At 39.4% G+C, this 24,133-nt stretch overlaps 1 pseudogene; it reads right to left on the reverse strand.

Annotated features, from left to right (window-relative positions):
- Positions 1-24,133, reverse strand: part of LOC115425292 (spermatid perinuclear RNA-binding protein-like) — a 54,243-nt pseudogene that overhangs the window by 25,733 nt on the left and 4,377 nt on the right.

The raw sequence follows: 24,133 nt of genomic DNA on the forward strand, positions 1-24,133 counted from the left end.
CTGAGGTCATGTGATCATTAGGAGGACAGTTACTGTAGAGCTGAGCTCTGACAAATAAAAGTTATAAATAAAGTAAAGTTATTATTCATTAGTTAAAGGAAGCAAAACTTCTGTAACTTCATGTCTGTAAGATCCGACTCATCCTATACGAATTCTGTTGAGTGTGAGTTTGATAATGTTGAGTTTTTAATCAGTTCAGCGGTCCGTGCTAATGCTAACATGCTAAGTTAGCCTGTATGCTATCCTGTGGTTAATGCCTTATTGTGTTTGTGCTAACGCTAACATGCTGAGTTAGCCACTATGCTATCCTGTGGTTATTGTCGTATTGTGCGTGTTCTCAGAGCAGAGCTGGGCAGACACACAGTGTTCACAGATAAACACTGTTTTCTGATTGGACCACAGTCCTAGAAGAGGAAAACTGAAAAATGGTAAATTCTATATCTCCGTACCAGTACAATTACAGAATGAATGAACTTGTAAAGTTAGCACCACTCATGTAAGTAGCCTATCCTAGCTAACACCAACTTTTCCTCCCAAAATGTCAGTTTTCCCAGTATTACAGTCAGTCCTTTCAGTGGTCGACCCCACTACGCAAAAGTAGAACACACACAACAGTACACACAGCAGTGACACAACGGTTGTGTGTGGTTTATTTTCAGATTTACCACGATCACTGCTGTCTGTCCCATGAAATAACATGGGAGCGCTTAGTTTGTTTGGAACTATTCAGGCTGACATAAACCATGTGATCAGTGGAGCCTTAGACAAATTTTACTGATCCACAAGACACATTACGTGGTCACAATAATTCGGTTTTGTACAAAAACACAAAAAGAAAAAAGAAAAAGGAAAGTATGTGTGAACGGATAAAAGCAATAAACAATATAAATAGAATGAACTACCCATCCATCCATCCATCCTCTCCCTCTTATCCGGGGCCGGGTCACGGAGGCAACAGTCTAAGCAGGGATTCCCAAACTCCTCCCTCTCCCCAGACTCCTCCCTCTCCTCAGACTCCTCCTCCAGCTCTTCCAGGTGGACCCCAGGCGTTCCCAGTCCAGCCCACAGACATAGTCTCTCCAGCGTGTCCTAGGTCTTCCCCGGGGTCTCCTCCCGGTGGGACATGCCCAGAACACCTCCCCAGGGAGGAGTCCAGGAGGATCTGAAACAGATGTCTGATCCACCTCAGCTGGTTCCTCTGGATGTGGAGGAGCAGCGGCTCTACTCTGAGTTCCTCCCTGGTGACTGAGCTCCTCCCCCTATCCCTAAGGGTGCGCCCAGCCACCCTGCGGAGGAAACTCATTTGGACCGCTTGTATCTGGGATCTTGTCCTTTTGGTCCTGACCCAAAGCTCGTGACCACAGGTGAGGGTAGGAATGTAGATTGACTGGTAAATCCAGAGCTTCTCCTCTTGGCTCAGCTCCTTCTGAACCACAACAGACTGATGCAGCGACTGCATCACTGCAGACACTGGACCAATCCATCTGTCAATCATATGTTCCATCCTTCCCTCACTCGTGAACCAGACCCCAGATACTTAAATTCCTCCACTTTGGGCAAGGCCTAGGATAAACTAATAAAGCAGAAAAAATCCAACTTTTGCATGCGTCCAAACCCCTGGTCGGACTTTTTGCGTCCACTCACCTGGAACCACTTGGCGTGACGAAGCGCCGCCAATGCCACCAGGCACTTCTGCCGGTCCAGGACATCCTCCTCTTTCTCCTCCTCCTCCTCGACGTCATCTTGTCCTGCCTCCTCTGCTTCCCCTCCTCTTGATCGCCCTCTTCTGGAGAGAGGAAGAGGATGAGACGATGGTTGGACCTCCCACTCCCACTCCGACCCTCGGACAGTGTTAGCAGACCCACTGATCTGACCCAGTGAGCTACCAAGGGGGGAATTTGACAGATTGGGTGGATTTTCTGGGGGGTGGGGTTTCTCATGCACAAGGGTCGGTCGTAACGTAGACGTGCATGCTGCCCGCCGCAGTCTCACTGTAGATGCAGATCAGTGGCTGAAGGTGATGGAAGACGCCAGATTAGTGTGTTATCGAGGACAGAGGACGCAGGACGAAAATGAGAGCATGGCGTTTAGGAGGCGATGGAACCACCAGAGACCAGGTCAGATTAAAACCAGGTCAGATTAAAACCAGATCAGATTAAAACAGAAGTTGGTCACAGTAGCTGGGTTTCCATTACAGTTTTCTGCAAATAAAAGTGATATTTCTACGATTTGGCCAAAGTACTTTGTGAGTCTGGTTTCGACCGTCTCTATGTGTAAAATAATAATAAACAACAACTAGCGGCATTGTACCCGTGGTGCCATTGTACGATAGCATGAGAGGCTAAAATCTCCCAGTATACCTGACAACATTTGAATACAGACATAAAATTGTGCCCAGTAGATGGTCAGGTCATGTTTCTATTCTTTTGGCGGCAATCGGGCCTGTAAAGGCTGAGGAAAACCCGTACAAACGCCCTCCTGCGCTGCTACATCGATCGGACGGAAACAGAACGTGCATTATAGTAGGATACATCACACTTGTATAGCGCTTTTTTGGACACTCAAAGACGCTTCACAAACAAACACAACAAAAAGAACAGAATAAAAAAAGAGGCTCAAGAAAATGCAAGTCTTAACAGATGACTTTTGTGTAGTGATCTGAAGTTTTGTAACGAGTCTGAGTGTAAAGTGTCATGAGATAGCTTTTGTTAAGAATTTGCGTTATATATGAATAAAATTTGATTGATTGATTTCTACTTGTAGGTGTTTCCATTGAACAGTGTTTGTCTTCTGCTGTGTGGTTCTAGTCCAGTCCCGTCTGTCCACACGTGTTCATTGTGGTCCAGTCCTGTCTAGTTGTGTTCCGGTTCTAGTTTAAGGTTTGGACCTGGTGTGGTCTGTTTAGACCTGGTGTGGTCTGTTTAGACCTGGTGTCGTCTTTTTGGACCGTTTCTGTCTCAACACCATGTTGTCTTTGTTCTGACCAAAACAATGCAGCGTACATGTGATGTCATCGCGCATGTGCAACGAAGGCGGAATCGATAAACAGAATCGTTAAGCAGAGAAACGATTCCAAGGAATCGAGCTACTGGGATCCGGTTCTCAAAAAGAACCGGTTCTGGATTCCCATCCCTATCCACAACGTTTACCTTTCATGGGGCTCACAGTGGATAGCGGCGCCCCCTGCTGAGGGTCATGGAAACCCAGTTACTGATGCGTTAATTCTGGCTCAGGAACGCCTGAGGTTCAACGGCGGCTCTGGCTGTTTTCGTTAGCGCCATGCTAGTATTCTCAGTCTTGCGATGTGGGTCAGATGTTTATGTTTGACTAAAAACTCCCCACGTCGGGCTCCTGTGGGAGGATTCCACCCATGACCGGAGGCCGAGCCATGGGAGGAGGACAGAAGAAGAGCGACAGCAGAAGAAGAACAACAGAAGATGACAAAAGGCCACATAAACATCTGAGAGCGAGAACGCCACCCTGGAAAGAAAGTGAAGGCTGTCGGTTCTCAGGACAAGCTAAAGGGAAACCCACTGTGGAAACGCCCACTGTGGAAACGCCCACTGTGGAACCGCCCACTGTGGACGAACAGAGGGAACAGACCGCCGACTCCAGCCCACTGACTGGGACCGGACCCACAACGGGCCGGGTCCTGGTTCTGCTTCGACAAGTTAGCTCCTGTTAACCCTTTCATGCATGAATTATATGAACCTTAGGGAAGATTTGAATGTTTTTATCCGTCTTTAGGCCTGAAAAAAAAAAAACAATGCAATTGAATTTTTTTTAATGAACCTATTTTTCATGGAGTTCCATAAAAGTCCACATGGGCCTGATTTACTAAGATCGCAAAGAGCAGGCGCTAATGTGCTTGCTCGTGCTAAAAAATGTGTGTGCTATTGATTAGTGTCACAGGTGATCAGCTAAGATTACATGTGCAATAAAGCCGTAATACTACCAGAATAATGTCGTAGTTTCAAAACAAGCGGGAAAAATATAATTAATGAGAATAAAGCCGATTACAAAAAAAGAGTCATAATTTTACCAGAATAAAGCTATAACATTACGAGAATAATGTCATAATTTAAAAACGGGCGGGAAAAATATCGTAATTTACTAGAATACAGTCGTACCCACTTGTTACATAAAACTGTGAACATTCTGTGAGGTTCTACTTTCATCTGGGGTTTACACACAAAGGCCAAATACTGAGACTATTAGCCCCGCCCACCAAATACTAAGCCTATTAGCCCCACCCACCAAATACTGAGCCTATTAGCCCCACCCACCATCAACAGCCTTAGTTAAAGGACTTTGAAGACAGTTCATACACGTTTGGGTTTGTTTCGTCGTAAGAACTGAACAGATTTGGAGTAAATATCCTCTTTTGTGGAGGAGGAACTGACTGGAAGGAAGTGGTCGGCTGGAAACTCTTTATCGCACTATTGTGAATTTATTTTCAAAATATTCCGATTTTAATCTAATAAAAGTACTACATTATTTTTGTTAAATTATGAGGTTTTTTTTATAACTATGACTTTATTCTCCTAAAAGTACTACATTATTTTTGTTAAATTTTGTCTTTTTTTTTTAAAACTACGACTTTTCTCATAATATTATGGCTTTATTGTCGAAATATTGCGACTCTATTCTCGTAGTGTTTTTATTTTTCTGATGTGTCCCTGAAACGCAGTCGTAAATATCAGAGCAACTACAGAAACAGTCTGATTCTTGGTGTGTTTTCAACATTTCTGAACCATTTGTCTTAAATAAGCAGAACCCAGATGTTCTTTTATCGGAACTGTAGCTCCGTGTTATCGGTTCTACTCGTCTGTGGCGGTTCTGGACGCTCTCGCTCGTCCATATGCGATCTGTGTTCCAGGTGGAGCAGATACTAAATGTTGATAAATGCTCCATCAGGCTGGAATCAGAGTCATTACGCTGTGGAACGTCCACACTTTAAATCATCGCTACTTTCTGCGACGCTGACAGTAACGCTGACGCAGAGCATTAAAGGTGGGGGGTGGGGGGGCGTGGCTCGGCGGTCTGTTGCCATAGAGACCGTGGTGGAAGCTGAACAGGATGAAAGAGGTGGAAGACAAACGGAGGAAGCAGACAGGACCAGTGTCTGTCCTCCTATAGACCACAGACGAACACCTGCATGTCCTGCCCCGAGGACTTCTGGGTAATCTGAGGATGGAAAACTGTGTGTATGTGTAAGTGTGTGTATGTGTGTGTGTGTGTCTGTGTGTCTTCTATGTGTGTGTGTATGTGTGTGTCTTCTATGTGTGTGTGTGTGTGTGTTTGTGTGTGTAGGTGTGTGTGTGTGTGTGTTTGTGTGTGTAGGTGTGTGTTTGTGTGTGTAGGTGTGTGTGTGTCTGTGTGTCTTCTGTGTGTGTGTGTGTGTGTTTGTGTGTGTAGGTGTGTGTGTGTGTGTGTGTGTGTGTGTCTGTGTCTTCTATGTGTGTGTGTGTGTGTGTCTGTGTCTTCTATGTGTGTGTGTGTGTGTGTGTTTGTGTGTGTGTTTGTGTGTGTGTGTCTGTGTGTTTTCTGTGTGTGTGTGTGTGTGTTTGTGTGTGTAGGTGTGTGTGTGTCTATGTGTCTTCTGTGTGTGTGTGTGTGTGTGTCTTCTATGTGTGTTTGTGTGTGTGTGTGTTTTCTATGTGTGTTTGTGTCTTCTATGTGTGTGTGTGTGTGTGTGTCTTCTATGTGTGTGTGTGTGTGTGTGTGTGTGTGTCTTCTATGTGTGTGTGTGTGTGTGTGTCTTCTGTGTGTGTGTGTTTGTGTGTGTGTCTTCTATGTGTGTGTGTGTTAGTGTGTGTGTGTCTTCTATGTGTGTGTGTCTTCTGTGTGTGTGTGTTTGTGTGTGTGTCTTCTATGTGTGTGTGTGTTAGTGTGTGTGTGTCTTCTATGTGTTTGTGTGTGTGTTTTCGGGGACACTCCTTCAAACCCTGTTGGACATCATATCTGTATCCCACTGATCCGGACTGGACCAGGTCAGGACCAGGTTCCCAGGGGGCGGGGCATGAAGGAGCCGTCACTCAGAGGTCAGACTACATACAGATAAGAACAGCCCCCCCACCCACCCCCCCCGACACCATCATCTTAATAGAATCTCAATTAGTGACCAGGACGTCACATTAATTCCATTACCACCAGTTTTACTGCATGAAATTATGGGATGTCAGTCTGAGCCAATAGAAATTGATGGACAGACAGGGGGGTCAGCCCCAGGTTTAAAGCAGTGGTCTGGACAGGGGGCTGATGGGTAATGTAGTCGTTTTAGTCTGACAGTGGACCAGAATTTCATGGTGACCCACAAAGAAGTCCAGTCTACGGGGGTGGGGGTGGGGGGGGGGGGGCTGATTGGTTTGTCGGGAAAGCCCCTTGTACCCGGGGGTTCCTGCTGCTGGGTGGGGGGGCGCCTCATCGGCAGCGGGGGGGCCGAAGGTCAGTCCACGGCGAGTGCCCACCTGCGGAACTACGGCAACAAAACCAACAGTGAGTGAGGAGAGGTCAGCGGAAGGTCAACGATGGCAGACAGGAAGTGCAAAACCATGACTGAGGCATTTTAGAAACAATTTAAACCAAACGAACCAAAGAAATGAGATTTAACCCATTATATCAAACTATATTCTGACATTAGTCCTTATTGTTTTGTATCCCAGACCCCTGTTAGAAAAGAAACACCTGGATTCAACGTGTCCACATACTTTTGTCCATATGGTGTATTTATCTCTGTAAACATATATATATATATTATCCATAACTCTGATTTTAAATGTTCTTCTTCTACATCCCTAAAATATTTTTCTTGCTCTGACTGTAAATAATATTTTTCTTTACCACATCTAACCATCTACTTTCTTCACATCTGACTGAGGAAGAAAAATCTCCCATTAAACTTTAAGGAAATATTGATGTTTCTAAACTACATGGACATAAATATTGGGACACATCATGTCTACAGCTGTAAGGTGTCCTTGAAACATCAATATTAATAATCAATATGATATCTATCCCATAATATAAAACTATATTCTTACATTAGTCACTATTGTTTTGTATCCCAGACCCGTTAGAAAAGAAACACCTGGATTCAACGTGTCCACATACTTTTGTCCACATACTTTTGTCCATAATGCCAGTTCATATTTTTACCGTTAATGTTTAATTTCTCTCGTGTGCGAACAGATCGTCGGACGTCGTTCACGGCTCACTAACTCATCCAGCTGTAAACTGAAATGATGAGCTGAGCCTGAGGACAGGTTTTCGTTTGTGTTTAAATCTGTCAAAAACGCTGACGTGCGTTCGTGTTCATCAGCAAATCAACCTGTCCGTCAGCCGATAAAACGTCCTGTGGTCACTGTGCTTCCACCACAGACAGACGGACGGACGGACAGATGGACAGACGGACGGACGCAGGTATTTATGGGCGTCCACGGTGTGAAAACACAGCGGACCGGAGGAAAAGGCCGGCCTGGTTTGTGCTGACATCATGTTGAACCTGAAGGAAAATGGATTTGTTCTCCCCCGTCGGACACAATCCATTTTTCCACCTTGTGTGATGCCTCAGTTCAGTATTTTCCCACTGGGTTTGGGACCGTGAACGCCTCGGCTCTTCACTTCTGACTTCTCGCTTTCATTCATTTTTCATTTGGTTCCCAGTTTGTGCAGGAAACGAACGGAGGGGTTTGACTGAAGCAGAAGCCTGGACTTCTACAGCGTAAGTCTGATCTGCTGAAGGCGGTGGTTTAGTCCAGAGTATACGACGGAATATGACGTTTAATTATTTTTCAGTCAGTAATTGCGTATACCCACTTTTAAATCCCCCCCGATTCGCACCATTCAGTCGTATTTTTTCCCCTCGGACAGTGAAGCCATGACCCGCCCTACTCTGCCTCTAATTGGCTAGTACTCACTGCCTTCACTGATTAGATTGGTTAACTTTAGACATGAGGACTGATGAGCCAATCAGAGGCAGAGTAGGCTAACATTATGAAAGGCTAATGTTATGAAAGCCCAACTTATGAAAGGCTAACGGTATGAAAGTTACGAAAGGCTAATGTTATGAAGGGCTAATGTTATTAAAGGCTAACGTTATGAAAGGCTAACGTAATGAAAGGCTAATGTTATGAAAGTTATGAAAGGCTAATGTTATGAAAGGCTAACGTTATGAAAGGCTAACGTTATGAAAGTTATGAAAGGCTAATGTTAGGACAGGCTAACATTATGAAAGGCTAATGTTATGAAAGGCCAATGTATGAAAGGCTAACGGTATGAAAGTTATGAAAGGCTAATGTTATGAAGAGCTAACGTTATTAAAGGCTAACGTTATGAAAGTTATGAAAGGCTAATGGTATGAAAGGTTAACATTTTGAAAGGCTGTTATGAAAGTTATGAAAGGCTAATGTTATGAAAGGCTAACATTTTGAAAGTTATGAAAGGCTAATGTTACGAAAGGCTAACGGTATGAAAGGCTAATGTTATGAAAGCTATGAAAGGCTAATGGTATGAAAGGCTACCATTGTGAAAGTTATGAAAGGCTCACAGTATGAAAGGCTAACATTATGAAAGGCTAACGTTATGAATGTTGAATCCATTTCCATTCATGCAGCTGTCATGATCATGTCATCATCAAGTCATGATAATTTCATAATAGTGAACAAATACTACTGATGGATTTTTGGGTAAACTAGAGTAGTCAACTACCTAAAAAAAAAAAAAAAAAGCAAAAATTTAGAGTACACCCCCTTCTCCAGGGACCACTACACCACTGTTAAAGGGACTTTGAATGAAATTCAAGCAATTTAGTTTCCTTTTTTTTTTTTTTTTTTTTTTTTAAATGTTATTATGGTTTTGGATGGGTGATTATAACAAGTACTTGTCTGTATTTTTTTCTTTATAGTTCGGAGACACACACACCTGCAGTGTCCGAGACAATATGTCACATCTGCTGTTTCCTGTTTAATAATGATAGAAATGTTCGTATTTAATGTGATACTTCACTGTAATTTGCTCATTTTGTTTAAAAAAACCCCAATTATTTCAATACACTCAACACGTCTTTAACTCAGTGGAACATTTCAATACATAGTAAGAATTTATTGGTAAATGTGTTTTGTTTTGTTTTTTTTTTTTTGTGGGGGTGGGCTGTTACTTTGCTGTTGTGTTCCAGGTGAGTTAATCTGATTTATTGTAATCAGATTATCCTGTTTATATGATCAATAATAATCTGATTACTCTATAAATCCAGTACTGATCAGAGTTTTTAGTGTGGATGGTTCTCACTGATTCAGTCTCTACCGGATCAGTCTGTTTCTACCCTTGAATGCCCCGCCCCCCCCCCTTAAATCTGGACTGCTGACTCCTCCCCCCTGATCTGTGATGGAGGACGATGTGAGGCGACACCTGACACTGACGTCTCCTTTTTCACCTCCCATCGCCACACTTCCCGGGTGGAATCAGTCCTCAGCCACCATCTGCCGTTTCCACTGACCCAGATCCATATCACCCCCCCCATCCACCCCCCCCATCCACCCCCACCTCCACCACCTCCTCCTGTTTGTTTCCCGTTTCTGTCTCCTGTTTCAGTACTTCTATACCTCCGTTCCTTCCTGTAAGTCCCGCCCCCGTCTCCATAGTTACATAAAGGTCAAATACATCATCCTGAGCAGAAGGTGCTGCAGGGGGCGGGGTTAGGGGGCGGAGCTGTGGGAAAAGGCGGGGTCTTACCTGAATCCGTGGCGCCGCGGTCATCCCTCATGGCTAAAGAGGACAGGGTGACCTTCAGGGTCAGGCGGGGGTCTGTGGTCCTGCAGACCCGGATCGCAGCCTCGGGGACGCAGGAGTGGACCTCATACCTGTCATCTGTCATCGTCTGTAAACGAAGGGGCGTCAACCGTTAAGTAAGAGTGTGATGTCACATGTATGGACAGATATGGACAGATATGAACGAGACGACGAGCATGGACGCAAACACACACACAGATACACAAACACACACACAAACACACACATGCACAGATACACAAACACACTAACGCACAAACACACACAGATACGCAAACACACACACAACCACAGAACACCCAAACTACCACACAAACACACAAACACACAGATACAGGAACGCACAAGTACATAAACACATGCACAGATACACAAACAAACACACACTGAACCAGTGTTGTTGTTTTTTTTCACTAAACCCACAGAATGAACCAGGTCTAAACTCATGTACAAACAAACACTACTGGATTAAACAGTTAAACGTTTATATCTGTATATTTAAAAAACATGTTTAACTGGAGCGTCACCGTCAAGAAGTCTGAATTAGTCCAAAAAAAAAAAAAAACTGACTTAAATATCTTTTCTTTTTTAAGACACTATTAGATCACATCAGATCAGATCAGATTAAACACTGTTTAAACACATATTATCAGAATTAGAAGATAAAAAATAAATAAGATAATAATAATAATAATAATAATAATAATAATAATAATAATAATAATAATAATAATAATAATATGATGATGATGATGATGATGATGATGAAGCAGATGGAATCTGTTGGAATCCAGGGGTTGAGTCGGTTTCATTCACAGGCTTTTATTGATCTGTTATTGATCTGCATCTGAACCGTTCACGGCTTTCTGTAAAACCACTGCAGTCAGATCAATAATGATGATCAGCTGATTAGGAGATAATTACAACTGCGCTCATGTTCCAGTGAAATGTTTAACAGACGCCACAGTGACGATAAAACACAGAAATAAAACCGATAAACGTAGAAACAGAAGGATGAACCAAATCCAGCAGATGTTTTAGGTCTGATTCCGTCTGAACGTGTTCACTGTTCCTCTGCACGGACCGAATATGATCAAACATTATAAACATAATAACTGTGATGATGATGGTGATGGTGATGAAGGCTGGACTGACTCAGAGTTCAGTCCCATGACTCACATTCAACTGTTCAACATGAAAACAGAACTATTCAACCCTTTATACGTTTGATTTTCATGTCGGAAAATCCACTGGAATGAGTTTCAGTGATTATTTTGATCCAGTTCAGAGCACGACACACGTCTGTTCTACACTCATAGAACCGTCCTGGGAACAGCTGAGATCCTGAACAGAACCCTCAGACTCCAGGACCTGAATCTGAAGGAGACTCCACCCAGGACCCAGGACCCAGGATCCAGGACCCGGGTCCTGGGACCCGGGACCCGGGTCAGGAAATGTTTGGGCTTTTTTTCATTAAATAATCGTCTTGAATGGAAACAGCATGAGGCGACAGTTTTATCACATACATTTTCTTTTCTTTTCTTTTCGTGCTGTGAAACTCTTGTCTCCTACACAAGGTTATTATCGTTAGCGAAAACTAATGAAATGACAAAAACTAGAATTGTAAAAACATTTTTGTTAACTGAAATAAATAAAAACTAGAATTAAAAGAAAAAAACCATAACTAACTGAAACTGTATTATGTGTTTACAAAACTAAAATGGATAAAAATTACGACAAAAATTCCTGTTTTCATCTTTATCAGCATCAGATTGATACAAAATGGATTTATTTTGTTGTAGCAATTTTAGCTAGCGTCTCCATACAACACTTTTTGCTCCGTCACTTGTGTTCACTTGTGGTTTCCAGTCGTCTTCTGGTCCCCACTCTACCTGGAAACATGGAGACTAAAGCAGCAGAGTCCTGTCTGGGACTGATTTGAATAGGAGCACAGAGAAGAAGAGAAAAGAGACCACTGAACTAAAACTAAGCATTTAGAAAAAAATGAAAACTAATAAAAACTAGCAAACCTGCTCTAAAAACGAATTAAAACGAACTGAATTAGAGAAAAAAAAAAAGTCAAGACTAAATAAAAACAAACTATAATGAAAAATCCAAAACTATTAGAACCTTGCTCCTACAGAGAACACAAATGCATTATTGTCTTTCAGGAGTATTAAGTATTGATAATTAAATGATTTGTTTAATCGATCATTCCTTTCCTGCTTCTTTTTATTACATTTAAATGGAGAAACTGTAACACGTGATCATTTCCCCTGTTAATAATAAAGTCTTCAGATTCTGATTAATGATCAATGTTAAGAGTAAAGATGCACAAATGGAGTGAAACTGTGAAGCGTGAGTGTCATGGTGGCAGCCCATATCCTCTGTTCTCAGGCTCTGGGCCTGGGTCTGGGTCTGGGTCTGGGCCTGGGCCTGGGCCTGGGCCTGGGCCTGGGTCTGGGTCTGGGCCTGGGTCTGGGCCTGGGCCTGGGTCTGGGCCTGGGCCTGGGCCTGGGTCGGAGTGACGGGGGAGCATGGGTTTGGACCTGCTAGCTTAGCTGGTCTAGTTTTGTTTGTTTCTATTAATCATATTTTCATTTCATATTTATCATTTTTGCATCCTTAGAAATAGTTCCATTCTGGGCCCACAGGTCAAAACACACTTTGCACAGCTTAGTCTGTTCCTGTTGTTCCTTTTGTTCCTGTTGTTACCTGTTTGATGCTCTCTCCATCTCATCACCAGAGTCCAGGCCTGACAGACAAACAGGAAGAGGGAGGTTCCCAAAGCTTTTATAGCAGAGGGCATCAGGAACGTACCAAGGGTGGCAGCCATCAGAGGGGAGTTCTGTGAGCTGGCCACTAGTTCACCTTTAAAATGGTCTGAACCAGGTTTAAACTGTTGGAGACTTTTTGGGGAAGTATTAAATAAAAGTAGTGAAATGAGGTTTAGGTCAAGATATCAGTGTTATTCCAGTAAATGTTAATTGAAAGGTAAATTGAACATTTGTGATTGGTTTGTTCATGTGGGAGGGGCAACGGCTATAAAAAGCCTGAAGGAGAAGTGTGGCTCTGCTTCAGTGAAGCAGGACGCTGAAGCTGGTTTCCTGTAGCCATGGGCTGAGCTTTAGTTTCTGTTGTTGAAGACTGATTTTCCTTATGTTTTGTCAAACTGTTTTTCATCAGTTAGTTTAGCTTTTTTTAAATTTTTTTTTTAGTTTTTTTTTCACTAACACAGCTCAATCAGCGATGTCCCCTGGGCAAACACTGTACATAAATCATACTGCAGTGAAGATTATTCCAGCCTCCTGCTGTTTCCTCCTCCACATGGTCAACCATCACAATGAGGATAAAGTCAAACTGTAAGGGTCACAAAGTAAACACAAAACACTCAACTCTGCTCCTTAAAGGTTAACTTATGGACTATTTTCCATATATATATATATATATATATATATATATATATATATATATATATATATATATGTGTGTGTATATATATTTGATCTGAGTTCAGGGCGGTTGTGGGCGTTAACCTTCATTTGTACAGGATGTAAAAAGGAAACAGTATAAAAATAGAGCAGCAGCGTTTAGTGAAAAAGTCACATTGAAATGATTGAGGATGATTCTGTGATTAGAAACTGTGTCTGCCTGGTTTTCAAGGAAAATACACAGATTATTCATAAACCTTCAGTTTCATTTATTCATTCAGGACTAAAACATCCACTTCTAAAAAACAAAAACAAAAAACTGCTGTAAAAACTTTTTTTTTTTTTTTTGCATTAATCTCTTAAATTCAACCCTAATCAAAACTATCATTCATTCATTTATTTTAAGGATTTTAACTCTTCAACTGTTGTTATTTATGAAAAATACACATAAAACATTAGTTATTTTCCATGTAATAAAGGTTTTAAATGCTGGGATGTCAAACATGAGCTGAAATATTGGCTTTGGTTCATTGTTAGTTTTTGTGTTTCATCAGATTAAACATTTACTGCTTTATTTTTACTATTTTTATATAAGTTTTTGGACTTTTTGGACCCAATTGACTCAAGAGTTGAGTAAATTTTATGTTTGGTAAATATGATGTTACAGAAAAACTAAATATCAATATTTAGTCCAAATTTGGGCTAATGTTCTACATTTTCCGAATGATTAAAAGAGTTTGTTCTAAGTGCAGGTCATATTATCTTCACAGTTTGTTTTTGGTCAGAGTTCAAAAGTTTTTCATTTTTTACCTGATTTTTAAAATTATGACCCATCCACTAAAATCATCATATTATAAACAAGTGAGTGCAAAATACACACTGACACATTTTAGCATTTAACATTTGACCTAGAACAAAAAAAAAGTATATTAACCAATGTTGGTGTTAATCAATGACAACTTTTATGTAGAATATTGGAAAAAATTCATGTTTTGTGTATTTTGTATCAAAAAATCTAGTCATATCATGAACAAAATAGGGTTAAAATAGGGTTATTAAAGGATTAAAGAAAATGTAAAATAAATGAATGTTTGATATTTATGATTAGGGCTGACGGTGCTTCAAAAAAATTCAAATTAAAGTAGAAAAGTAAATTTGTAATATTTAATAGCTTGATTTTTAGTTGAGTATTTTATAGACAGTTAGTGACCGGTGCCAGTATTTTAGAACATTTGGTCTAGAACAAAAAATAATAATAATGTATATTAAACAATGTTGGTGTTAATCACTGACAACTTTTATGTAGAATATTGAAAAAAACCTTTTTTTTTGCATCAAAAATATAGTTAAATATGGTTTGTTTCCACTATAAACATGGCATTTAAAGGGTTAAAAATATGACAGTTCAGATCAGTGAATTAAATATAGGAATATATCTGATTTTCACTGAAAAAAAAACACAAAATACAGAAGATAATATTACAATAAATGGTGATAAATTGCTCAAGGAAGGTTAAATATAGAGAAAAAACTCATTTGGGAAGTGACATTAAAGTACCACTGGGTCTGTAAGGGTGAAATAAATGTTAAATATAGAGAATAATTCATCTGGAAACTGGAGCAAAAACAGCTGTGGGTCTGTAAGGGTTAAATCTGAGAAACTGAAAGCCCATGTAAAACATACAGAGCATGTGTGTGTCTGCGGACACAAACTCAAGTGTGACGGCTGCTTATTTATTTATTTATTTATTTATTTTCCTGCCGTCTCAGACGTTTCAAGGAGAGTGAACGTCAGATAAATCACATCTGCTCTGTGTGGAACCCTCCACTTTTCCTCCTCCATTACATCTGCTCCTCTGTGTCTGATTTCTCTGCTTCGAAAATAAAAAAAACTCTCTTATCTGCTTTGGGAATGAAAACATTTTTGCCCTCACAAATTATTTATTTTGCCCGATGCGTCAGATTGAAGCTCCAGCTGCAGAATAAGAAATGAAGAAGAACTGGAGGTCCAACAACAACAGAAAAAAACAGAAAAAACAGATGAACAGATGAACAGACGAGTTCAAAGAGCTGCTGGAGGGTCAAACACCACAGAGGGTTTAAGACGACGGATCCGATCCAATGAGGAGGTTAAAGACGGAAAAGAACCGATTTATTTAGTGAAATTCAGCTCAGTATCTGCACTAACATGTTCTCTGATGAGTTCAAATACAGCAGGGGTGTCAAACATGTGGCCCGGGGGCCAAATACGGCCCAAAAAAGGTCCAACCCGACCCCTGGGATGAATTTACAAAGTGTATAAATTCCACAGTCCAGGCTGTGGAACTCATTTTAGTGTGGGTTCCACATCCAGACCAATCTGATCTACAGTCAAATAAGAACAGCAGAAGAACCCACACAGAAGAACCACTGCAGATTTACTACTGGGTTTGATGTGAAAAAAACAAAGATATTACATTATGTCTATAAATAATGACAACTTCAAATATTTGTCTTTGTTTTAGTCCAAAAAATAACATTAAATTATGAAAATATTTACATTTACAAACTATCCTGTAACAATAAAATGTGAACAACCTGAACAAATATGAACAACCTGAAATGTCTAAAGAAAATTAAACACAATTTGAACTCTTTTCTTCCTGTTCCTCAGTGTTTAGTGTCTTTGTAGATGTGATCCAGAATGCACATGGACTAATGAGAAACTGAAGTATAATATTGTTAAAATTGCACTGATTTTTGTGAAGAAATGTCAGTTTTTTCAGGTTATTCACATTTTTTTTGTTTGGATAGTTTATAAAAGTAAGTATTTTCATAATTTAATGGCAGTTTTTTGCACTAAAACAGACAAAAATTGTCAGTTGTCATTATTTCTAGGTTCTTCTGTTCTTATTTTACTGGTTGGGTCCACTGCAGATCAGATCAGACTGAATGTGGAACCTGAAAGAACAGGAGTTTGAGAACCCTGGTGTACAGTGTAATTCTACTTTAACAAATCTGCTGATTTTAGAACAAAAAATGTGAGTGTTTTTAATCCTGTTTCAATAAACTTTTCTAATGCCTTATTATAAATAACCTCAGGCATAAATGACAAAACAACAACATTAACTCTACAAGGACTAAGAAAAGAGTTCAGAGATACAACAGTCGTCCAAATCTACAGTTTCATTTGTCTAAATGTGTCTCATCTACAGCTCAGTTGTGTATCAGGTCTGAAGGGTTCAAACTGTGGAGCCAGTGTTCACATGTTCATGGAAAAAGCACATCACACATGTACACACAATGCACATTAATAATCGTTTTTTCTCGATTACATAATTTTTGCAATCGTTGAGTGTAATAATCGAAATCGTAATTGAATTTTGATTAATTGCACAGCCCTATACACACATTTAGAGAAGATTTACAGATACAATACAACTATCAATCAACTCTACAAACTGGAAAAATACAGAGAAAAACAAGGAAACTTGACAAAAACACACCAGTAGAACACTCCAAAACTACGCTATCACTATTCTATACAATTATGGACATGAATTCAACGCTAAAACCTCATTAAAACACTAATAAAAGTCATAAAAATCTTCCATGTCTCTCTCTCTGACTGCACTCTGCTGCTCTAAGCTCCGCCCCCTCCCCCTCAGCTCCACCCTGTTGTGTTCTAGACTGTTTGTGTCCGTCCATGGGTGCGTCCTCCTACCTGGATCTGCAGCGGCAGGTTAGCGCTGACCGTGTACAGCAGCACTTTGGTGGGTTTGTCTCTGCACATCAGAACCAGTTCCAGGTCCAGGTCCCCTTTGATCAGGAGGCCTTCAGCCACCAGACCCACCCGGGTCACCCCGCACAGCGCCGGCGCCACGGCCGGAGTCAGGGCGTCGGACCTGAGGGGAGATGGACAGTAAAAAAATCTGAATTCTAACTGTTTCTATAAATACTGGTAATGTCTACTGACACACAAAATATGGGCGTGTCTATAACCACAGACCAATCAGATGTTAGCATTTGTACCAGAGCCAATCACAGATCCTGTTCCATGAACGCATTACCCTCGTGTTGCCACAGTACTGTGCTCATGTATGCAGTATACTTCAGTTCATTCTTTTATGCATTTTTCTACCACAGTACTGTGGCAGCTGATGGAGGACACCACTGAGTAGTGACAGTTTCTGGTGCAGAAGAGGAATTATATTACTGATGTAAATACTCTGTTATTTTATGGTGTTCTTTACTGCGACAAGTATGGACTGCTAATCACCCCGCTCCGACACCCCCCCCCCCCCCCCCCCATCCTTTATCATCATGAGACGAGACAAGAAGTCATTCCATAAACATGGTGATGAATGTAAACATGATGTTTATTTACAGATATATTCATTATTATTCTGTATTACCGCTCTATCCCGTACAAAATTATAAAATGATTCAGTTTCCTGGTGCGTCCACACATACTGCACCATGTTTGTTTTAAAACTACTCTTCTTCACTTGTAACGTCCGTCAACATTGTTTTTTATTTTTACTAGCGGCATTGTACCCCCCCTGTGGTGCAACAGTGGCATTGCACCCAAACGCCCTCCTGTTTTGATGTTTTGCAACATCGATTGGACGGACGGACATCGATAGGATGGACACGGGGCGGGGCCAAAATGTGCATTATACAGTAGGATTCATGTGACTAGTTGTAGATAAAGGTCTTTCTGTTGCAGTTTTGCGCGATATACCAATTTAACCACACCTGAAAAACCACCTCTTGCCAGCGTAAAACTTTTAATCAAAAAACGAGAGTTTTGGCAAAATTGTCATTTTTCCATTTGGTAAATTTTTATGTGCAAGTTATATTTACGCAATATGAGGGAAAATGGAAAAGCGACTAGTGTTATCAATTTAAAAAAAACTATGCATGACCTGCAATATCCCAATACTAGCTTTGTATTATACAAACAACAGAGCAAAATACCCATGAAGATATAGAAATAAAAGACAAAAAACAAAAATGAACCTCCACCATGTCTGAATATTTAAAAATATTCATACAGTACTTTTTAATATCGATAAAGTATCGTGAAATGAAATATTGCGATATATTGCAGAACCGATATTTTGGCCTGGACGCTGCCTGTGATGGTTCTGCATCTGTTAACGACGACAGAACTACGACTCAGAACAGTTCCGACCCTTTTTCACCTGCTCCGACACGATCACAAAAGTACTTTCTGATGTAAACTAAGTATTCGGTTCAGTCATTTTTACAGTGAGTTGCACATCTTGGATTTGTTCGGAAACAGAAATATCACATGACCTATTACATCACCTCTTAACAAGCCGATACATACACAGAACCTAGCATTAGCAATTAGCATTAGCATGTAGCATACATTAGTATCAGTGAGTTGCTACTTTAACTTATGGACAAAATTATTCTGAAGCCTTGGTTTGACACCAGAAAATCCTGCTAATGCTAATGCTAACACAGAGTGCACTGCTATCTAGCTAACATGTTCAGCACCACCACGTTGCCTCTAAAAAAAGGTTAACGAAAAGGTTAAGGTTAACTTTATTATCTTTATCATCCCTGTGGGGAAATTCAGTTTCTGCATTTAATCAAATGCATATTGTTGTGGAAAAAATACTCTGCTCATTCATCCTCAAAATAAGAAATGGTCGATTCAGACGTCTTCAGTTTAAAGTTAATTGGAGCTCCAGGTACAGGTCGCACAGAGGCAACGCTGTCTGCATGAGTGTACAACAAATTACAGTCGTCATTGTCTCTTATATGAAAACTGATAAAAAAAAATCATGCTCTCTCTGTGTCACAACGATAACCCATGTGTGCTAGAATGGAATGTCTGCAAGAGATAACTCCTGTGAGAAAACTGTTTCCAACACAGATGTCCTTATGTCCGAGACCAAACACAGAGTGCAACACTATCATTTGTCCAACAGGAAGAAAACCCAGTCTCATATAATACAGAGTTCAACCAAACACATGTAATATAGAATATATGTTAAGTTGCCATTACAATATGTACCACCTAGCATTAGCATTAGCACGTAGCATAAATGAGTATCAGTGAGCTGCCACTTTAACTTATGGACAAAATCATTCTGAAGCCTTGATTTGACACCAGAAAATTCTGCTAATGCTAATGCTAACACAGAGTGGGCTGCTGTCTAGCTAACATGTTCAGCACCACTACGTTGCGTCTAAAAAAAGGTTAACGAAAAGGTTAAGGTTAACTTTATTATCTTTATCCTGCCTGTGGGGAAATTCAGTTTCTGCATTTAATCAAATGCATATACACTACCTAGCATTAGCATTAGCATATATTTGTATCAGTGAGCTGCCGTTGAAGATGCTAAGGGACCGACTCCAGATCTTCATCAGCACCGTTGTCAAGGATACTGATGGCAAGAAAATAAATAAATAAAAATAAAAAGTAAATAAATAAAAATAAATGAATAAATTAAAAAAAAATAAAAATAAACAGCAAAATCAATAATCCCCAAAAATATATATATTTTTTAATTTATTCATTTGTTTATTTTATTTCTTTACTTTTATTTCTATTTATTTCTTTTCTTTCCCCTACACTTCTTTCTATACTATTATTTAAAACCCTTTTCTGAACACACACACACACACACACACACACACAAAAATAAAAATAATAATAATAACAACACATTTTATTTGTATAGTACTTTTAATGGAACTCTAATAAAATTAAATAATAAAAAAAAAATTATAAATAACCACACACACACAATATATATATATATATGTATGTATATGTATATATATATATATATATATATATTTGTTTTGCTTAATGTCTCTGTCTTATGAATTGTCTTTTGTTTGTTTGTTTGTCTTTGTTACCTCGTCACAATATTTTGTCGAGCACTAAGTAAAAAAAAAAAAAAGTATACCGACGGCAGAATGAACCAACGTTCTTCTACAGGAAACAGGAACAATATGGACGTTGTTCTCGTTCTTCAAACTGTGAAACTGAACACATTTGTGTGTTTTTGCTGAATGTGTAAAAAGCTGAACTTTGTGACTCCTCCTCCTTCTTTGTGAGCATCAACAGCATCAGTTTCATTTCTGAACCGAAGCTCATTCCACTTCTATTAGTTGTGATTAAAGGCCTTTTAAACCCATGAAACCTGCTCTGTTGGAGTTCAGCTCCTCATGAGTCCGTCCATTTCTGCTTTTGTCTCATTTTGTTTCCAGTAAATGAACAAATTCTCCCAAATACATTGTAAAAAAATCAATAACGTTTCCTTTGTCCAATCCTCCACAGAAGCCTCAGTCAGCAGTTTTTACTCAGACTTCATGGAACGTTGTTGAAATACAAATCAAATACAAAGAGTAAATGTGATTTTTATTCAAACAAAGACGTTTACTTCAGTGTCTGCCCGTCGTGTTGAAGGCAGAAGTACGTGAGGGTTAAAACACACAAGAACAGCAACATTTAGCAGATTTTTTTTGCAAAATAAAATGTAAATGTATGCAGTTTGAAATCCAAAACATAAATGTTCAGAATATTCTGGAGCACATTTAGGAAATTACAGCATCAGTTACATCTGGAAGGACTGAATGTTTTATTTCTGACACATAAAAAATACAAAACAACCAACAAAAGAAAACACTCTGAAACAAAGAATCAACATAAAATAAAAAAATGAAATGAAAACTATTATATGAAAACAATTATTCAAACACTTGTAAAGTTATTTAGGAGCAGGAAGAGGAGAACAATATTAATATTTATTGATATTTATTTAATCCACCTCTTTATTACAATACAACAAATAAACTATATCAGTCTATATTAGCACACATATATTCATCTATATCAATGGAAATAAATGTGTTTTTTTTTCTTTTTCTTTGTGAATTCAAAATAAAACTAAGATGTTGAAAAGAACAGTGTTAAAAAATATTTTCCGCTGTTGTTTATCAGCATTTGAAAATACTTTAAAGGTTTTCATAAGAGACCAATAATTTCATCCATTACTGTAAAAATATAATCCAGAGTGGATTCTCCTGCAGGTCAGTAAACGCATCATTATGGACTACAACAGACTAAAAGGAACCTGAATGTTACACATGAACACAGAGACAAAAGTAGCAAATCAAATCCTATTGTGACTGAAGTTAACATCTGACTCTTGGATCCAGGACAGATTCTCCTGGAGGTCAGTAAACGCCTCATTATGAACTAAAATGGGCTAAAATGGACCTGAACGTCTCACACACACACACACACACACACACACACACACACACACACACACACACAGACAAAATGAACACATTAAATCCTGTTGTGACTAAAGTTAACGTCTGATTCTTGGGTCTAGAACAGATTTTCCTGCAGGTCAGTGAATGCCTCATTATGGATTAAAATGGACCTGAACGCCACACACAAACACAGACAGAAGTAACACATTAAATCCTGTTGTGAATAAAGTTGATGTCTGACTTGAATCCAGGCCAGATTTTCCTACAGGTCAGTAAACGCCTCATTATGGACTTATTCTACACTGATGTCCATAAGTATTTGGACAGTGACACACGCTGACAGCGGTGTTAAAACCTTCTTGTACAAACCTGTCTCTGGTGGCATCCTGGTCCTGGTCCACGCCGTCTCCGTGTCCGTCTCCGTGTCCGTCTCCGTCTCCGTCTCTTTCTCCGTCTCCGTGTCCGTCCTGGGCGCAGATCTTCCCTGAGGGTCGGGCGAGGCCGTCCATCCAATCAGAGACCTTCTTGAGCGCCCCCTCCACCGTGGACACCATGGTCTGGACCGCCTCCAGCTCCTCCGGCGCCGGGTAGATGCTGGCGTGTTTGGCCATGACGTGGCGGTCGTCGTTGGCGAACGATCGGAAAGACCTCTGCGTCAAAACAAAGGGAAGATGTTAGGAGCGGCGTTCGGAGGAATCGTTTCTGCAGAAGGACGGAAATGTTATCATCACAGGTCATGTCATGAACTAAATACATTTACGGAAACGCTAATCCTTCAGTTTTACTCTGAGTTTGACAGGTGTCGGATAAAAAGCCGATTCCATTTGGATTTTGTTTCTATTTCAACATATTTTTGTTCTTCAACACTTTATCCACGAATGAAGACAACTTCAAATACACATTTACGAAAAACAAAGTTAATACAAGTTCCTAAACTTTTGTTACTTATGGTGTCCCACAGGGTGCCGTACATGGGCCAGTTCTTTTTACTCTGTACTTAGGCGTCCATTTGGATTTTTGTTTCTATTTCAACATATTTTCATTCTTCAACGCATTATCCACGAATGAAGACAACTTCAGATACACATTTACGAAAAACAAAATTAATACAAGTTCCCGAACATCCTTTTTTACACGTTAATAATCAGTCACCCATCGAACTGCAGTTACTTCTGGTGTCCCACAGGGCGCCGTACATGGGCCTGTTCTTTTTCCTCTGTACGTACTGTCCTTAGGCGTCCATTTGGATTTTCTGATTTCGTCTTCATCTGAGCAGCGTTTTACGACTAAAACCTGTTGAATACGCTGATGTTATTCTGTTTTTATGAGTAGGAGTGTGTATCGGCAAGAATCTAGCGATATGATACAAATCACAATGCTTGGATCACAATACGATATATATTACGATATATCAGGACACTGTTAGAAAGGCTTTTTTTTTTTTTGTTTTCTTTTTGTTTTTTTAAGATTATTTCCTAGAAGAATTAAATTACACCAGATATTTGCACAAATACTAAACACATTTTTATTTTTATTTTTATTCTAATGCCATGTCACCAAACTTTTTTTTTTTAAACTTAAACCTTAAATTATGTTTTACAGACATTACAGTTGAAGATCCTGCTCAAATGTTCATATTCTTCATATTTTGTGTGATCTCAACCAAGAAAAAATCATCTGCCTCTTTAGGATGCTTCAAATAACCATTATTTAATAAAACAGTGTTAACTAAGAATAAATAAGATATACACAATAAAGAAAAACAAAAATGAACCTCCACCACTTCTGCATTTTAATAAATACCTAAAAATACAGTACTTTTTAGTATCGATACAGTATCATGAAATGAAATATCGCGATATATTGCAGAGCCGATATTTTTTTTATCGTGGATCAACAGGTATTAAACAGTTTAGATCAGTAGATGGTTTTGGTTTTTGAGGGTTAACTGAATAAATATAGAGTTCTGGATGGGATGAAATGATGAATTCTCTGCATTTCACAAGTATTTTCCAAATTTTCTCCTCATTTTAAAAGGATTTGTTCACTTTTATGGCATATTTTAAGGTTTTTTTTTTAATCATGTTTTCCTTATTTTTCAAATATTTTGGTCATTTTATTCTCATTTAACCAGTTTTGGTACATTTTTATGGGTTAATTCCCTTTTATTCATATTACATTTTGTATATATATATATTCTGTAAGTGTCCAGCTATACACTTAGCTATATTGCTAAAATTTTAAGCAATTTTGTATTTATTCAGTTAACCCTCAAAAACCAAAACCATCTACTGATGTAAACTGTTTAATACCTGCTGATCCACTAATCCGATCAACACATGGAAAGAATTGGTGTAAAATACAGTTGGAACTCAAAAATTCATAGGATAAAATGTACAAAAACATGTTAAATGAGCAAAATACTTCATAAATAGGCTATATATATATTCTGTAAGTGTCCAGCTCTAGTTGTAGAATTTTCATCCATTCAACCATTTTTATTCCTTATTTCAAACTTCAAAAACCCGTTCATGGACATAAAACTAACGCTCTGAGCGTCTCCATCTTCAGCTCGTCCAATCACAGTGCAGATAACAGACGTACACACAGAGGCTCAGCGTCTGCACCTTCATGGTATTTTTTTCTCCACATGAAACCTAATG

This window comes from Sphaeramia orbicularis, chromosome 9 (genome assembly GCF_902148855.1).
Source record: "Sphaeramia orbicularis chromosome 9, fSphaOr1.1, whole genome shotgun sequence".
Classification (NCBI taxonomy): Eukaryota; Metazoa; Chordata; class Actinopteri; order Kurtiformes; family Apogonidae; genus Sphaeramia; species Sphaeramia orbicularis.